Source organism: Triplophysa dalaica, chromosome 16 (assembly GCF_015846415.1).
Source record: "Triplophysa dalaica isolate WHDGS20190420 chromosome 16, ASM1584641v1, whole genome shotgun sequence".
NCBI classification, from domain to species: Eukaryota; Metazoa; Chordata; class Actinopteri; order Cypriniformes; family Nemacheilidae; genus Triplophysa; species Triplophysa dalaica.
In genome coordinates this window covers 13,020,029-13,037,458 of record NC_079557.1, presented here as the reverse complement: position 1 = coordinate 13,037,458, position 17,430 = coordinate 13,020,029, and the positions used below count along the sequence as shown (strand labels likewise).

Genomic DNA, 17,430 nt, shown 5'->3' with positions numbered 1-17,430 from the left:
TGGTTCCACAAAGAACCATTCAGTGAAAGGTTCTTTAAAGAACCATCTCTTTCTTACCTTATCTGAAGAACCTTTTTTCGCCACAAAGAACCTTCTGTGAAACAGAAAGATTCTTCAGATGGTAAAGTTTCTTTAAGGAACAGAAAGGTTCTTTAATCTATGGCATCGAAGAACCTTTTGAGGGACCTATTTTAAAGATTGTACATTAGTAACATCAGCTCTGTCTCAGATTGGATGCTGGATCCTTTTGAAGACTACGACTTTAAAGTTCAATTTCCGAGTCTAAAATTGGACTTAATTATTATCCCAACAATTTCAAAGTTTCTTGCACCCTTTATTTAAAAAAGTGTGATTTAAAAGTTTTCAATAGCTTTGAAATTGCTATAATTTTACCAGCTACTTATACCGTATATCTCTATGGCCAGTAAGGGTCAGTTGTGGTCTATTGGTTAGAGAGTTGGAGTTGTAGCCAGAAGGGCGCTGGTTCAATTCTCAGTTCCACCAGCAAATGACTGAAGTGCCCTTGAGCAAGGCACCTTACCCCTGATTGCTCTGCAGTGATAGCTGCCCACTGCACCCTACTTGTAAGTCGCTTTGGATAAAAGCGTCTGCCAAATGAATAAATGTAATGTAAATGTGGATGCAATAACTAGAAAAAGATTTAATGTATTGTAATTATTTCATTTCAGCATGTGTTGAATCTTATCAGAAACAAATCTCAAGAATCGCATCTTCTCCCAACAGCAATTTGAAAGACTGAGAGAATGCAAAGACGCGTGAAATTTGTAAAAAATCTTTTGTTGTTTAAACATGAATTTGAACATTTCTTTCCAGTATATAAGTCTGCAAACATTGTATCTTTTTATTTACCAGTTTGTCCAGTTTTCATTTTCTGCAAATGTTTTTACTTGGGACTTGGGAGAATGTTGTCACTGAATGAAACCAAAATTTACTTTAACATTTACCTATACATATTAAATTCAGAAAAAATGTACATTTGTATATTCATTTACATGAGGCTTGAAGAACTCAAACATACAGTACACTATGTTTAGTGTATATGAGTAAAAACATTAAATAAATGTAAATAGGATTATACTAGTAAGACACCTGGGTGACATGCATCACTTAGTTTGCGTCATGTAAATAAAATGCAGAATGGACAGCCAGATGTTTGCCGCGTGCAGAATTAATTCATAATCTGAATCAATCTTTTTTCACCGCTGTGGTTGACAGAATTTTATCCATTCATATCCAGAGCCTCCATCTCTGTCATTCCATTCCCAAGCGTTTTTCAATCTGATTGACATGCGCATACCAGACGCACAAGCAATTGTGTACATTAATTAACCGCTTGATGCCGTGCTTTATTTTGTGGGGTTTTAACCCAAATCAATGGGTCACGACAAAGGCATTTAATTGCCGATAAGGAAGAAACAACACGCCTTTAATGTCGCATCGTAAATTATTCTTGTTTGCCTCCTCGGATCGGAGCAAACAAGTGCCTTTGTTGCCCCTTTCTTTTAATTTTTCTGTATTCTTTCTGGTTGAAAGAGACTGCCGGGCAGATTGAGCAGTAAATTAAATTAATGTAGGCCATTCCTCAATCATTTTTCATTCCTTCAGAATGATTAAAGCTGATGTAAGAAGTTCATTAAAACAGAAAACATTGGACTCATTAAAAAGCCATTAAAACTACCGTGCCGCCATGATTTATCCCATCAGTTGGGAGGGGGGTAGAGTGACATGGAAGCGGGAACGGGAGAGGGGAGGAGAAAGCTCTATCTGAGCTTCCTAATTTGGAGCTTTTGGTCACAGGTGTTTATGTGCCTCGTGATGATCCAGATACGCAGTGGACTGTAATGTAACAGGCTGAATAACTGATCCAAGATCAGCTCTCGGCGTATGTTTGTGTTATTGTGATCACTCTGGGTCTCATTTGGTGTGGACCGGGCTCCTGTGCTGTTAGCAACCCATAATGAGAGGCTTTATTACCCGTCATGAGCGAATCAACAGTGCCGCCTCCATGCTTTTATTAGAAATCCTTCCCTCTTCACCAGGGGCCGCTGGCATTTACTGCTTTAAATGTCATAGGAGCTGATATGAGGGTTGGTGGGAGGGGATGAGGGTATCTCGGGTCATTAGTCACAGTGATGGGTTAGGTGAACTCTGTGCTCTATCCGTTCCAGCCCAAGCTTTGAGGTGCGGCAGCATGAGCTCTGTGAGAGACGCCAGCACCCAGAAACTTAGAGCAGTCATATTTTTGCGACCTTTTTTTGTCTTTTATCTGCTTCGATCAAAGCCAAGCCATACCGAACGTTACATCAGCCATTGAGCTAAGAAATGTTAACAAACACAATTGCAGCCCGTCTCAGAGTTACTCCTCTTGAGGGAGCTCTTTTTGAACTAAACCCTTGAAGTGATCGCGAATGATGAAAGAAAAGAACACAAGCAAGCTATGAAGTTTTATTGTTAGATAAGTTCTAGATATGTAATCGATATTCAGGAAGATTTAAACCACCGTTATGAGGAATTCCATACAAATGTCGACCATAACTATGAAAGAAAAGTTTTAACCACACTGATAGCTGTCAGTATTTGGTGGTTTTTAATACCCATGTGTTTTTTTTCCATCCATAATCAGGTAATTGCGGCTTTCAGAATTGTTAAATCCATAACTGTCCATATTCTTCATGAATGGTCACATGAATATTAAAATAATAAAAAAAATGTTGTTCTCTGAAGAGTTGCCCCATCTCTATTTGTTGGGTATTATTGCTCCTGGTATGTGCATTTTTTCACATAAGTCCTACAAATAGGGTTGCCAACTTTGTCACTATGAAATACGGAATGAAATTTGACCTGTGCGGCAGTGCTGATTAGCATATGCGTGATGTCATTGCGTCGTATTTGCGTTTACTCTATAAATGGTTACATACCGTACTGTACAGTATTTGAACATTTTAGCACAACTCAATGCACAATAAAGCCGTTCTCATTGACATATTTTCTGTTCATGGTTTCTGTCACGGATCGGCAAGGTTGAACCCAATTGCAGGCAGATAGGACAAGGCAGATGAAGGGGTTAACAGATTTATTAAACAATAACAAGACTATAAAACACAAAGCAAAACCCACGCGGGGGAAAACAGGACCGAAATATATAAACTTTAACAGGAAACACTGACTAACTAAGACTACAAAACAAATACTGGAAACAAACACTTGACTAAACTTACTAAACGCGGGAGACAGGAACAAGGCAAGACGAGGGCATGAAACATACAAGAACTTCCACAGCTTACAGGCAAGGTAAGACCAAAGGTAAACATCAGGTATAACAAACAATGAACGCGCACCAGACAAAGAAACATGAGGACTCTTTATAGGGAGGGTAATTAACACAAACTAGGGAACAGGAGGGTAGGAAACGATGACGCGACTCGGGGAGAGTATGGAAGGCCATAAGTGTCAAGACCATTATGGAAGGCCATAAGTGTCAAAACCATCTCTCCCCACAAGAAACAGAGGATTCTGTATGATTCCACCTCTAAACCAAGAAATACCTGACAAGGAGAGGTGGAACCATGACAGTTTCAGACATAAATTAATAAAATAGTATGCTACGAGTCCGTCTAGGTAACAAACTATGTGAATATGTACAGGTCAAACTTCATTCAAGTCTCTATGCGCTTTTCTGTTAAAAATGTATGTGTATACTGCAAGACTGCTTTGTGCGCGCCTCTGTGTGTGTGTGTGTGTGTGTGACACAGAGGTCTGATGGAGCGTATGAGTGACAGATGCATGCTTTGCAGATACAGAAACAAAGACCCATTTACTTAATGTAAACTGATGCCTGTCAGGGGGCTGTGATTAGATGAAAGGCGTCTGTAATATCATTCTCAAGCGTCTTGATCACCACCGCTGCTGTTGCTTCAATCTGCTGAGTGGTCAATAAACTGGGATGGGAAGTCATGTACGGGACAAATCAGGCAGGCTCAATATATGGGACGGTTGGCAACTCTACCTACAAAGTGCTGTATGTAGTCTTTTTGGTCACATCTATAACACGTCTATATTTCCCTCATCTTAAATTGAAGGTATTTGATATTTTTCTGATGTCTAGACCCTACCATCATGGGTTTGGGGAGTGTTTATATTTCCAGTTTTTGCTGCAAATGTCACATCCATAATGCTGGAATTGCCCTACTATTGGTTTTGGTCACACACCCCTGATGTGTTTGTACAGTAGTTGTTTAGATAGGGGAGAACGGCTCATTCATTAAAAAACACCCATTCTCATGCAAATGTTACAAACATAGGTGCGGTTAATTTTACTGTAACACTTTTTATCTATATAATAGGGGTGGATATTGTGTGTACATCTGTCTGTAATAGTCAGATATCCACACATCTAACCGTCTTTCTATTATAGATCAATTATAGATATGCGGTATATGAACCAGAAAGGTTTCTAGTCTTAAAGGGACATTTCACCCATCATTTACTCCGCCTCAAGTTGTTCCAAACGTGTATACAAATCTTTGTTTTGTGGAACACAAATAGAGATATTTGGAAGCATGTTAACTATGATTTAGAAGTTAACATTCATTGACTGCCATAGTAGAAAAAAAATCTTTAGATTAGATATTTTGAAGAATTATTTACTTAAAATGTTTCAATCATTTAATGGAGTATTTTAATGTTTTATTCTAAAATCAGTTTTTTAATGTTTTATCAGTGAAATCAGTTAAACAGTATTTTACATACCTGTTGTTGTTATTATTACACATTTCAACAAATAACAGCAAACTTTATTACATTTAATTATTATAATTCTTTCAAAATGACCAATAAATTACAACACAGAGTTTCCAAAACATATTATTGTTATACATTTAAGCTTTTACATTTGCATTACATTTGGATAAACGCATAACATTTATTTGCAGTTTCCCCTGTGATGGAATGAATTACCAGCATCCACCCGAACAGCTCAAAACATACCCGTTCCACATATATTTGACTGACCAATAACTCTATCTGTCTAAAAAATAATTGTTGTTCATTCTCTCATTTGCTTACTGCAGCTTTAATCCTCCTAGTAGCATGGCCTTGTAAACTAACGGAACTGTTTAGCGTGTTGACAAAAAAGGTTTATATGCTCTCCCACTTGTAAGTCGCTTTGGATAAAAGTGTCTGCCAAATGAATAAATGTAAATATAAATGTGTGTAACTTTTTTTAATGGGAACAACTTGTATACAGTACCCTGGTAAACATCTTTCAGTAACCTCCCTGCAATTCCCTCGTTTGGGAAAGTCTTACTTGGGTAAATAAAATCTGGACTTCACTGTGAATGTAAAACGTGAATGCTTATGCTGTGAAACGCCAAATTCCACATCACAGAAGTAAAAATGGGTCATTTCATGTTCATTTTAACACCGGGTTTCTACAAAAGCAATAAAAGAAGTTCAAGGTGTTTCCGATGAACAGTGTCTGCAGGAACCAATCTTTTCCCTTCCCAGCTGTTGTTCAGAGTAACTGTCCATGTATTGTTGCTGAAAAACAAGCCCCATTGAGAAAGCTTGAAAAATGCCTGAACTAGAATAAGAGAGTTTATAGACTTCTATATAAGTTGTTGTTGTATCCACAAACAAACGGTCCACTCACAACCCTGCACTCGCTGGCATAAAAATCTGTCATTAAATAATTGAATGAAAGTTTTTTTCTATTCATCTTAAAACATTCAAGAGACCATTCAAGGAGAAAGCCAGCAGCTAACAAAACCAAGACCGATTGCTAACAATTCAATTCAGTTTCAAGTGGACGAGACATTTTGGATCGGCTTGAAATAATGCTTCAGAACATTCTCCATGTCTGTGTCCTTACTTTCCTTTCAACCCATAAATCTGATATCCCGTCAGTCTCTTTGACTAATTCGAACCTTCCTGCTCTATTTTTCTCCCATTCCTGTCCTCTTTCACTTTATTTCCTCACAGTTGCGTGTCACAGAGAAAGTTTGCAACAAAGAAGCACCCTCTTATTATTCATTCTGATTCTTTATAGGTTAGCCTGTCAGTTCAATGAATATTTTAATATTCATCGCATCCTTTGAAAACCAGAAGGAAATGCAGCGTCTTGCCGCCATCGAATATTCACTGTGCGCGCGAGGGCTGAGATTCAGACTGCGTTTTTTCTTTACTCCCGCTTGTTATCTCAGACACATCCCTCACCTTTGTCTTTGAACGCACACTTAAACACGTACCAAACAGATGGAAATTCACGCAAATCAAACGTACGTGGTCAGGCACAGATACCATCGCGCGCAGGATCTCGGCCCGCGTTACTGAAAGGGAATCGGGAATTGTGAGGAGCACGGCCCGCGAGACTCTTCTCTTATGCAAAACAGGCCTTGTGTAAAGTAGTGTAATTGCATGTGATGCGGCCAAGTGGCCAGTCTGACAGGGAGAAGCCGTTGATGTATTGGTAGCTGGTTAAGCTTGTTAGCGGTGGTGTGCCGACCAGCGGAGGGGAAAGAGACAGGGAATCGGGAACAATCAGAGAGAATAGATTATGAAGGCAGCAATGTGGAGCTAAGTGTATCTCTCTCTTGTTGCTGCCATGAAACAGGAAATGGAGGGTGGCACTGACATTATTTCATTAATTACTTCTCAGTTTGTCTTTGTGATGACAGAACATCCCCCTGTACCCCAACTCTCTTTCTGAGCCGTAAGGGCGATATCCATTGGCAAGTACTATCTGTACTTGCATTGCCTTTGTCTCCATTCAATAGAAGGGAATGGGTACCGCTGTTGTTCAGTTACCAACATTCTTTAAAATATCTTTATTTGTGTCCTGCAGAAGGAAAGTCATTCAGGTTTGAAATGACATGAGGGTGAGTAAATGCTGACGGATTTCAAATGTTTGGGCGTTTAGGGAAAATCTGATATTGTGACATTGTGAACACACCAATCGTTTCTAATCCAGTTCCACAATGTGGGATTGTGGGAAGAAGTGCAAAATTGAACTCTAGTTAGTCCAAAGTAGAGTTTTTCTCAAGTACCCTTTGAGGATACCTTTCTATTGTGGGTTTCTTGGTGTGTGAGTGATAATGTGTGAGCAGTTTTGTATTTTGCTGGTGGTAAAGAGTTGTGTGTAGCCAGGGGCAGCAGAGCATGTCCAGTCTGTCAGGGTCCACAGCAGACAGTGGGAGAAAAAGTGGTCAACACCAGGGAGAACAGCTGCAGTCTCCACAGCTAGGCTATGCCTGAGTGGGTCAGACCATTGGTTGCACGGCCCCCTGCTCTCCAGGGCCCGACACAAGGCCAGCACACTCCCAGAACCCCAATGAAGCAGCCTGACAAGCAGCCTCTAGCCCCACATGAATAAGTCAGAACTGCCCTTGCCAATCAATCTATCAGTCAGTCAAGCAGAGGAACTGAATGCATTGCACACACCCCCTAGTACACAGAATCTAAGAACACAGGCCCTTCTTATTCAGGATGTATTAACCATATGAAATCTGCTCCTGCTGTAATGGGAATACTCTTCTATGTTCACATCATTGTATCAGAAATCAAAACATGCACTGCAACAACTGTTTTAAAGCTTATAGGAATAGTTTCCACAACAATGAAAAACTTGTCATCATTTACTCAAGTTGTTCCAAAACTGTATAAAATTCTTTGTTCTGCTGAACACAAAAGGAGATATTTTGAAGAATGTGGGGAACTTAACAGTTCTGGGGCACTATTGACTACAGTTGTTGTTTCCCACTACTAGGAGAATTTTACAACGAAATTTACACAGGATTGGAAGAACGTGAGGTTAAGTAAATTATGACAGAATAAAATTTTTTGGGTGAACAATCCCTTTTTGGGTCTGTTAGATTTTTTACTTGATTTTTGTCATTGTTTTTAGGGGGAGGCATTGCCTGAGAAGAGAACTTTAATTGACAGAAGAGATCATTTCCTCTGTGATTGGTGAGTCCATTTTTTCTTAGGCTGTGTTCACATATGCCATGCTTGGTTCGATTAAATCAAATTCTGGTTCGATTGCTCTGTTTTTGCGGTTTAATTGTGCAAGCGTGAACGCTGTCACCCCAACCCCGGTGTGGACTTATCAACCAAACCCCTGTGTGGTTCGATTGAAATATGAACACAACACAGACCAAAGTCATCGTACCAAACCAAAAACAGGAAGTGATAACATTATAGCCAAAAATCAAAGGATTTGGTCAAATAAAAGAAATGTTAATTAGATCTGCACTTGCACATGTAACAGAATAATTCCTGGCGATGTTTTGACTGCTTTAAACACTTCATGAGGTCTCGTCGAGATACTGGCTTGCTAAAAATACCCTCATATGCACAGGCTCACACTGAGCATGTATAACCCAGAACACAGCATTGTTTTGAAAGTCCTGTAAATTCCGTTTTAAAATGTAAATCATAAAAGCTGTCCAATCACGTTGCGACTTTACACGTAAGCTGTTAGGTTCGACATCTTTAGGTTCGCTGTTAAAATTCTAGTCTGAACACGAAGCAAACCAGTACTACATTTTATTTTTGGTCCGGACCAAAATAACCAAAAGAACTGGACTACAAATATGAATGCACCCTTAACGCTACTTTATTCTCAAATTTAAATTTGTGAGGTTCTTTTTGAGATGTTCAAAATTGCATGTCGTCACAGCCTAGATTTCTGTTACCTGATGTTTAAAAAATAAAAACATTTTATTATCAGAGATAATCTTGCCCACAAAAGCTCCCTGAATAGGTTTATCAGCACGCGTGGACATGTCCTCGTCAATGCGTTTGTGATTGAATGTTTACTACATTTCTTCAAGTTCAAGTCATATTTGCTTGATATGTCAAGCCGCATTGGAATATGCTTAAAACTACCACAGATAATTTGCAATGTCTATATCTTGTCAAATTGTTTTGATAATATGTTTTCGGGAATAGGCATTTCGTGGCATTTTATGCATATCTAAACTCCTTAATTTCAGGCCTTGTAGACGTCAAATATCATATGGCATTGGATTGAATATTTGCCTTGTACACATGGACATTGTCATGTGTGAAGAGAAGGGCCCTGCAGAAACTCTTGCTGTAAAATTAGAAGCACACAAATCTCTAGAATTTCTTATATTCTGTAGCTTAAGTACCGAAGTAGTTAAACCTATCATTAGAAGGGGGCTTCTTGAAATTTTTGTCCATACAGTGTTAAGTATATTGACTGTTAATAGCATATTAAGAATATTTGAGTATGCACTGATGACTGTATGGTAGAGACATGTTGCCTAGAACATACCACTATCCACAATTCCTGAAAACCAAATTTAGAGAACAAAACAGATTATCTGTATAAAGACCCCTATTCCAAAATTCCTCAAAAGGTCGCATAGAAAGACGTCACAGCGACCATCATACCAGCTGACAGCTAAAATGATTATGGGTCACTTCTGAACCTTGAGGTCACTTGTCGAAATAGTATAAAAATAATGTTGGGCGAAAAACATGATGACATACATTTTCACACCTTGCCTTCCTGTCAAGTTTTGAGAGCATGAATAATTAATGAGGATGAATAGATTGATCATGCATTATTGATGTCAATGCCTGCTTCTTGCTCTCCGTGCAGCAGTGCCAGATGATCCTCTCCCTCCTTAGGTAAACTCTCATTCTGTGCCAATGAGTCTCTTTGCAGGTTGCCAAAAATGTATTCTTAAAACAAACATTCTGAGGCATGAAGTCAGATGAAATATGAGGCTGTAGGAGAAGTCTAGTGAAATTCCTTCAACACGGCGACTCCTTGCCAGGGGTGTGTGAGAAATGCAGGTTCTTATTCGGGTTCAGGGGACTAAGTGGAAATATTTTGATTTTGCATTATTTAAAAGAAAATGCTTATTTTTAGTGAGTGTCTTCTTTTATCCAGTATAAATATATACTTGTTTTCAAAAAACACTTAAAAAAGGGACACTTTGGTATCTAGTACCCTTTAACAATATATAGGAACGTGTTTCTGGTTTTGTGCTGATAACAGGGTATTAAACCTGATCGATGGTGCTCTTATTACACCAATAAAACAGTGGTTATGTATTACAAAGATTAGTACGTTTTTAGGGATCATGATGACAAACTTCCATCCAAGCACACACGCTCACAAAATATAACAACACAAGCATCTCCTTTTCTCCAGCATTTGTTCCATATGTAAGCACTACACATTGAAGCGGAGCGAGAACATCTTACAGCCGCTGCGCTTGTTCCCCAAATCCCGTCTAAGAGGCAATGAAACATTAATCAGCAAATTGTGCATTACCTTTGTAATTAACATTCAAGAGAGTTTAACTTTGTTATGTTTCATTAGTTTATATGCAAATAATTTTGAGCGATTGCCTCGATTGGTTTGGGAGCACAGTGATATATTGGCCTGGCAAAGGGAATTGCAAGGAGAGAGGCACGTTTGAGTGCGTGTCGCTGAGTGTGGCTGTGTGCCGTGATAAATGGTCACACCTACCACCCCGTCCCATACCGCCATTTTAGAGCATTTTACACCAACTCTTTAAATGCGGAGAGGCATGTTAACCTTAGCCCCGCTCGACGCACGGCCGCTTCTCGTCACGGTACATCAACCTGAAATATATCTGTGTCTTAAACGGCCCACGTGTTTGCCTTTAAATTTGAGTTGTTTATGAACCTGTATTTATGAGTAGCAAATCACAGGCCCTCAGTGCATCTCTGCGGCCGGCTCCATCTGTGTGTTAGCATTTGTTTGTGATGAGCTTTTGCACTGTGAGTAATGTTTACTAAGCTGAGTGGGCAGCAGATTGCGAAAATGCATCATTAGACTGTTATTACTGGGTGGGAACTACATGTGGTGGCTCGGGCACCCTGCGTACCCTCTTTATCACTGAATCATCATCTCCCGTTCTAACATTTCTTCAATATTATAAGATCTAAGGCCTCAGGATTTTCTGCATGGGAGAGTCCTCATTGGATATCTTTTTTGGTGTGAATGTTTTTGTTTAAGACTTTGTCTGTAAATCTAGCCATTGAGCTAACCCTCTTCTAGTTTTGTCATTTGTTATGCATTCAAAAATGATGCCAGCCCTTTTTGAAAGACATATTCATCTGGGTCAGGCCGTGGCGTGTCTTTCATTCATAATTCAGTCCGTTACGAGCCATCGATGTGATTGGATGGGATGTGTGTCGAGATTTGCGTGTCTGGACAACTCAGTCGCACTTGTGTAAGAGAAACACCATGCTGTTTCATAAACGCCTGTTTATTTCACAAAAAACGTAATAATGAGTCTTTTTCCTAAGCAGTAAAGTCTTTATTCAGTTCTTGAAAAAAGCCTCCAGGTTCTGTAAGTTCTGTGGTTTCCCAGCATGCTCTGCACATTTGTGTTCTTCCGGAGCATGGCTCAGCGGTGTTGAGTTTTGTCACTTGACACTTGAATCTCATGCATGACTTATTTTGTTAACACATCGACAACTGCAGGCAACTATAAGTGATGGTTCTGTTATGATGTTTAGATATTGTCGTAATATTCTATTATTTGTAATGTTCTTGAATTTACATTTAGATTTATTTATCTAGCAGATGCAAAAATTGGAAATGAGAGAACATTAAATTAATAGTTCAGCCAAAAATACAAATTCTGACTACAATAGTACAAAAACGTCTATTCAAAAGTGCCCCAGAACTTTTTCCTTTCCTACATTCTTCAAAATATCTTCTCACAAAGATCTGTTTACAAAATGATGACTCTGGTAGTTAATGGGTTTAAATTATTTCTCTTTGTTCATCAGAACAAAGAAATGTATACAGATTTGGTACAACTTGAGGCTGAGAAAAGGAAGACCCTGAACTGTTCATTTCACAAAGTTTGTCACAAAAAATGAAGTAAGACTACCTAAAAATATCAGTAAATGATACTTGTCACTTAATCCTTTGGTTTCTTACAGTAGGCTATTTAGATTTGGGGGGTTCTTTTTTATATTGTCGAAGTATGACTGAAACCTTGTTTATCCACGACAACCGCTTTATAGAAAATGCATAAACACAACAATAATAAAACACTTGTTTTTTAGTTTTATTCGTTAAAGGTTTGCGAAACTCACCGACAAACATGTAGGATGACCTTAGTGATGTTTTATAAACAGAAATAATGGAGATAAGAGGTTTTCGTCTGACAGTGATGTCATTCTTTCCTGTTTATCAGCTCGCCATTTCCTAATGTAGATACTCCATAATGCCCCACTCCCATGTCCGCCTGATCTATGCCCTGTCTGTGTGCTTCAGCCTGACACAAATGCAGTATCTTTAAATGACAACTGCCAATATGTCTCCTCTACATGATCCATATGACGGCTTTGAGGAAAAGTGCCTTTCCATCAGTCGCTTAGTAAATGAGTTGCCACTGACCCATGACAGTTTTCCGATATGCAAAATTTATGCAATTATTTATTTACTTTTCACCTATCGCCAGCTCGACCGCTCGATGTGCTGGAACAGAATCAAAATGGCCATTTTTCTGACCGTTCATTTATCAGTCCTATTAAGAGTAGTGCCATTTCGTACTTTGGGCTTCTTGAGACGAACCCACTCACAGGTTTGGACTTTTAATACATATAAGTGCTTTTAAAGTGTCTGAACCCCCCCCCCCCCTCAGGTGAAAGTTTTTCCTAATTACACAAAGAAAAGTCTCAGCTTGGGTTTTAATTAGTTTAATGACCGTATATCTCTTGATTAGCGTGTGAGAAGGTCAGTGATAACTTATAACAGCATAATGAGATTGCAATATAACGCTGATTTTGCAGCAGTGGTAACGTACTGTTTAGATTCCTGCTCGACAGACGATTGGTAAGGAACAGTTCGGTAAGAGGTTGCCTCAGGACATCTTTTATTCAAATTAGAGAAAAACAGTGCAAACACTGTGGGGCATTTACAGTTTTATTATTCATAATGAAATTCTTATTAAGCAGCTGGCTTTCTCAGCTCCCTGCAAAGCTTGATTTAGTCGTTTCTTTTCTTATTCAGGACGTCCAGACAGCTCTGTTTTAATTACGATGCAGATGTTGGAAGGCGTATGAGCATCTTTACTCACCCCATCTCTGGAGAATCGGGGGCAGAATTTGCTGTTTGTAAATAGTTTATTTCTTTTTAATGGTGTTTTTCTATTTTCATGTGTTTTGTGGGGAAAAGCTGCAAAGTTGTGATAGAGAAAACAGATGGTTCTTGTTTTCGTCGAAGTTTTAATAAAGCAATGAACCCCATGAAGCCGGGGTTAACAGTGAATTTAAAATAGCTAAGGGGGATTGTAAGTACAACGCGACGTGCCCTTATCTGATCTAAATTCAATGGAAACAACACATTAAACGGCTTTTATAAAACTCTTTTTCTATATACTGTACCTGCCAATGTGTCATCAAATAAACGCACAGCTACAACATGTAAGGATTTTGATTAAAATAATATAAGCAGAAAGGTGCATTGCCACTGTAATACTGATGTAATGCGGTCACAGATGAATAATTCATTTACACCAATTTCAAACACAACTCAACCAATCAGAATCAAGGACTGAACTGTTTTTATAATCAAGCATTTAAAAAAATGCTAATTTTACAAAAAAAAAGAGAATTGTTTTCAAATCTCTTGCTTTCCAAACGTAGGGTTATACAAGACTGTGGACGGTCAGCAGTCAGGTGTCTTTATCACATTTACATGCGATGACTGAGACCATGGCTACATTAATATGTTTTCATATTAAAAACGCTCTTTGTCCAAACTCAAGTTTTCAAGCGTTGTCCTAGTTCTTCCCATCCACACTCAAACATATTAAAAATGCTGACATTCATGTACCGCGCATGAGTAAAATGTTAGACACTTAAACCTGTGACATTTCTGTCGGACATTTATTTACTTTATGCCTGATTATGTTGTGGCAATGTGGAGCAAAGTTAAAAGGCGAAAGTGAAACTATCCTCGTGCTCCGCTGCAAACCAATAACTGCGAGTAAATAAAAATTATTATATTTGTAGTAGAGTAGGCGGGGCGAGACCGTGGTTCGAGTCACGTAGGAGATTGGGAGCATATAAAAGGAACGAGCGACCGGACCGTCGAAGAGAGAGGACCGGACCCGAACATGTTTTATGTTTGTATTTGTATTTATATTTATGTTTTGTTCGTCGGCGGTCGTCCGTGAGGGGCCGCCGGCTGTTATATTACTTTATTAAATGTTTTGAATGTCTTCCGGTTCCCGACTCCTTCCTTCCCTTTTATGGAGATTTATTACATATATATTATTAAATATTTCTCTTTAAATGCCATCTAAAGTATGCACAAACTAACATTAACGGTATCAAGTGTTACATGTCGAAATTCACGTCATGGTTTTTAAAAGTCTCTGTTTTCCTCATCCCTTCTACAATCGTTTTCAAATGTATCCAATTTGAGTGCGTCTTCAAAAAGCTCAGTTTTCATGGACAAAAACAGTGTCTTGGTGTAGACGAACGGCCAAAACTGTGAGATAAAAGATGCTTTTTTAAGCAAAAACACATTAGTGTTGACTGGGCATTGGATCTCCACTGCAAGCTCAGGGAACTGCTGTGGGCGCTGCTCTCTGGGATCAACAATTGATCTGTGCAAGATCAGTAATTAAGAGCTTTAGAGTAATTAAACCCAGAACAAAATCAGGGTCAAGAGGCCTCATGAGAGAAGTGATCTAAACAACACCAGAGATTGACTGAAAGCTAGCGCACCATTTTTGAGCTAACTCACGCTTTTAATTGATTTTTGAATGATTAAACAGTTTTATTAATGTTTGATAAATGGTTTTTATATTCGCCATCTTCATTACATCATCCCTTATCTTGGATTAAATGTTTAAACTGATCTTGTTGAAGTGCATTCTGGGATTGCATTGCTGCCTGAGAAATTGGCATACTAATCAAGTTGCCTTTAGCAACCTTAACAACCATTGCTTAAGGGCAATAAAATGCTACCACCATAGACACTCAAGGGGTTTTGGAACGATGCTTATATCCCAGTGGGATACTGTGGTTGGCAGTCTGCACTTAAAGAGCGATAATCAATGAGCCGGAGGGTTACAGAAGGATACTGCAATTTACCAAACCCCAATTTACCATAATCCAACACTTCAGTGCATTCACTAATTAAAATTTAAACCAAAATTTCATAATAGAGATATCTCACGCAGAGGTTTTTAGCCATGATTAAGAAAATTAAAGTGTGTTTAATTTGATTAAGTGAGAACATAAACACTAGCCATCTGTTAGACTCTCTCCGGAGATTTCGTGCTACAGGAGGGAAGGATTTGCCCCCAGGATAATGTCTGCAGGGACTGCGCCGGTTAATGGCCCTTCAGAAAAATGGAAACTATTAAGCACATCTCTGAAATCAGACAGTTATTACTTTTGCACTGGTCAGGTTGCCCGGCGTAGAAACATGTTCTTATTGGTTTTTAAGGAGCCTTTCGGCCTCTTGTGTTGGCAAGGTTATTAGTTTTCTATTAAAGTGATAGTTCACCCAAACAAAAAATTCTGTCATCATTTAATTACCCGCTTGTCATTTAAACTTATATGATTTTCTTTCTTTGGTAAGAAAGAAAGTCATACAGGTTTGAAATGACAAGAGGATGAGTAAATGATGACAGAAGCTTGTTCTCTTTTAAGGTGTGTATTTTTATAAAGGTTGCTTTTATATTTTTTCTAAGAAATGCAAATCTAAAAAAAAAACTACAGAAGTCTGTTTTAAAAACTCTTGCTCTCTCTTAAGCGTTGTAACAACCTCTTTATAGGGTTGTAAATCTCTTCAATAAAGAAAAATCTGCACCTTTAATTTCAACATTTAAAGTATTAAATCCATTTCGGACAATGAGATAATAACCATTAATATTAGTTTGCAGTAATTTATCCGTCACACAGAATTGTAATCTGCAATTGTTTTCGAGTCTTATTTGCATAATTCAGTCATGCCTGTCCTATGTTAGGAGGCCTATTCTTGTTTATTCAATCAGAATTGAATAAATAACTCCCATCATGTTTGAGAGCAATTATGTCTTTGTCGCAAACAAATAAATTTGCTTAGCTTTTGCCAACAGATATTTCAGAAGTGTGTGACAGATGTCAAACAGTCAGTCGTTTTCATTAATAATTCCTATTTCCAATCCGCATTCGCTATGAAACGTTTTATTTACAGAAGCACTGCGCCTTTAAGAGTTTGCCGTTTACATAAACATATGACACTGCAACTTGAGGTTTTTTTTTCTCATCTTTATCTTAATATCATAACCATATGAGATTGATTTTTATCAAAGACAGGTCCATCAATTATTCTTTCTCATTACCTCAGATGAAAGGCAGTTTTTCATTTCGGGCAGCTTGCCGATCTGCTGGGAATGTTTACTTTGTTGTAGCTTGTTTTCTTCCTTCATAACCTGACTAAACCTTCAAGGCTCAGTTGCTTCTTGAGTCCATCTGGAGTTGTGGAATTAATAACGTCGGAGGTCGTTCGAGAGGATTGCATTTTTTGGATTGGGATTTGAGTTTTTGATGTGATTGATAGAAATGTGGTTTTCTTGTGATGGCTGTTCATGTGGCCTGTGACGTTTGACTTCTGTGACGTACCAACAAAAATCACCTCACCATATCTCTTCTCTGAATAACTTCACAAAATGGCCTCGGATTAGGTTCAAGGACTTCAGATTCAGCAAAAGAGGTGTCAGAACCAATAGCGTCATTCAGAATGATTACCATTGTTTTGTCTTCACGTTCTTTTAATTTCCCCTGTTTTCCCCAGAAAGAATGTCTGTTTTGTCGTTGGCCATAGATGGAGAGTAATCTGGGTGCAATTTGAGCAGTGTGGAGCACAGGTGAAGCAGGAATGGCAGGTTTGTCTGAATGGTTTGTGGGTAATGGTGGTTAACTGGTTGTGAGGTGATTTGCTCAGAGTGGCTGATTTGGGAGCTTGGTGCCGGTCGTCGTCGGGGCTGTCAGAGTGATGGTTAGCGGTGTCAGAGTTAATGCGAGGCCGTCCAAGCAGAGCGAGTAACGCCGGTCTCTCTACAGACCGGTGTCTGTCACAGCTGGGGAGCGTCCTGTCAGCCCATCAAATCTGTCCCGGCCTGATAAACACAGACCAACAGCTCAGCCATTTACGATCACCCAGCCTGCCTGTGGAAAATTGAATAGTTGTGCTTGTTTATTTATTCATGCAGGAATAATACAGCTTTTATTAAAAGAGGAAAAACAATGTATGACCTCTTGTTTGAGGTAAAAAATCAGTCACGTTCAGGTAGAAAGGGTGATTTTGCCTCTTTTCTCACTTATTTAAATGATGACTCTGTGAAAATTGTAAAGTTCTCTTTAAAAAATAGATGCCGTGCAATTCTGTCC

The 17,430-nt window shown here is 38.8% G+C and overlaps 1 protein-coding gene across 2 annotated transcripts in view; it reads left to right on the top strand.

Annotated features, from left to right (window-relative positions):
• tenm2a (teneurin transmembrane protein 2a) overlaps window positions 1-17,430 on the top strand; it is a 514,782-nt gene that overhangs the window by 58,826 nt on the left and 438,526 nt on the right. For both annotated transcript variants that reach the window (XM_056769446.1, XM_056769445.1), the window contains exon 2: window positions 7,922-7,983. The gene's annotated coding sequence lies outside the window, so the exon portion shown is untranslated. The remainder of the gene's footprint in view (window positions 1-7,921; window positions 7,984-17,430) is intronic.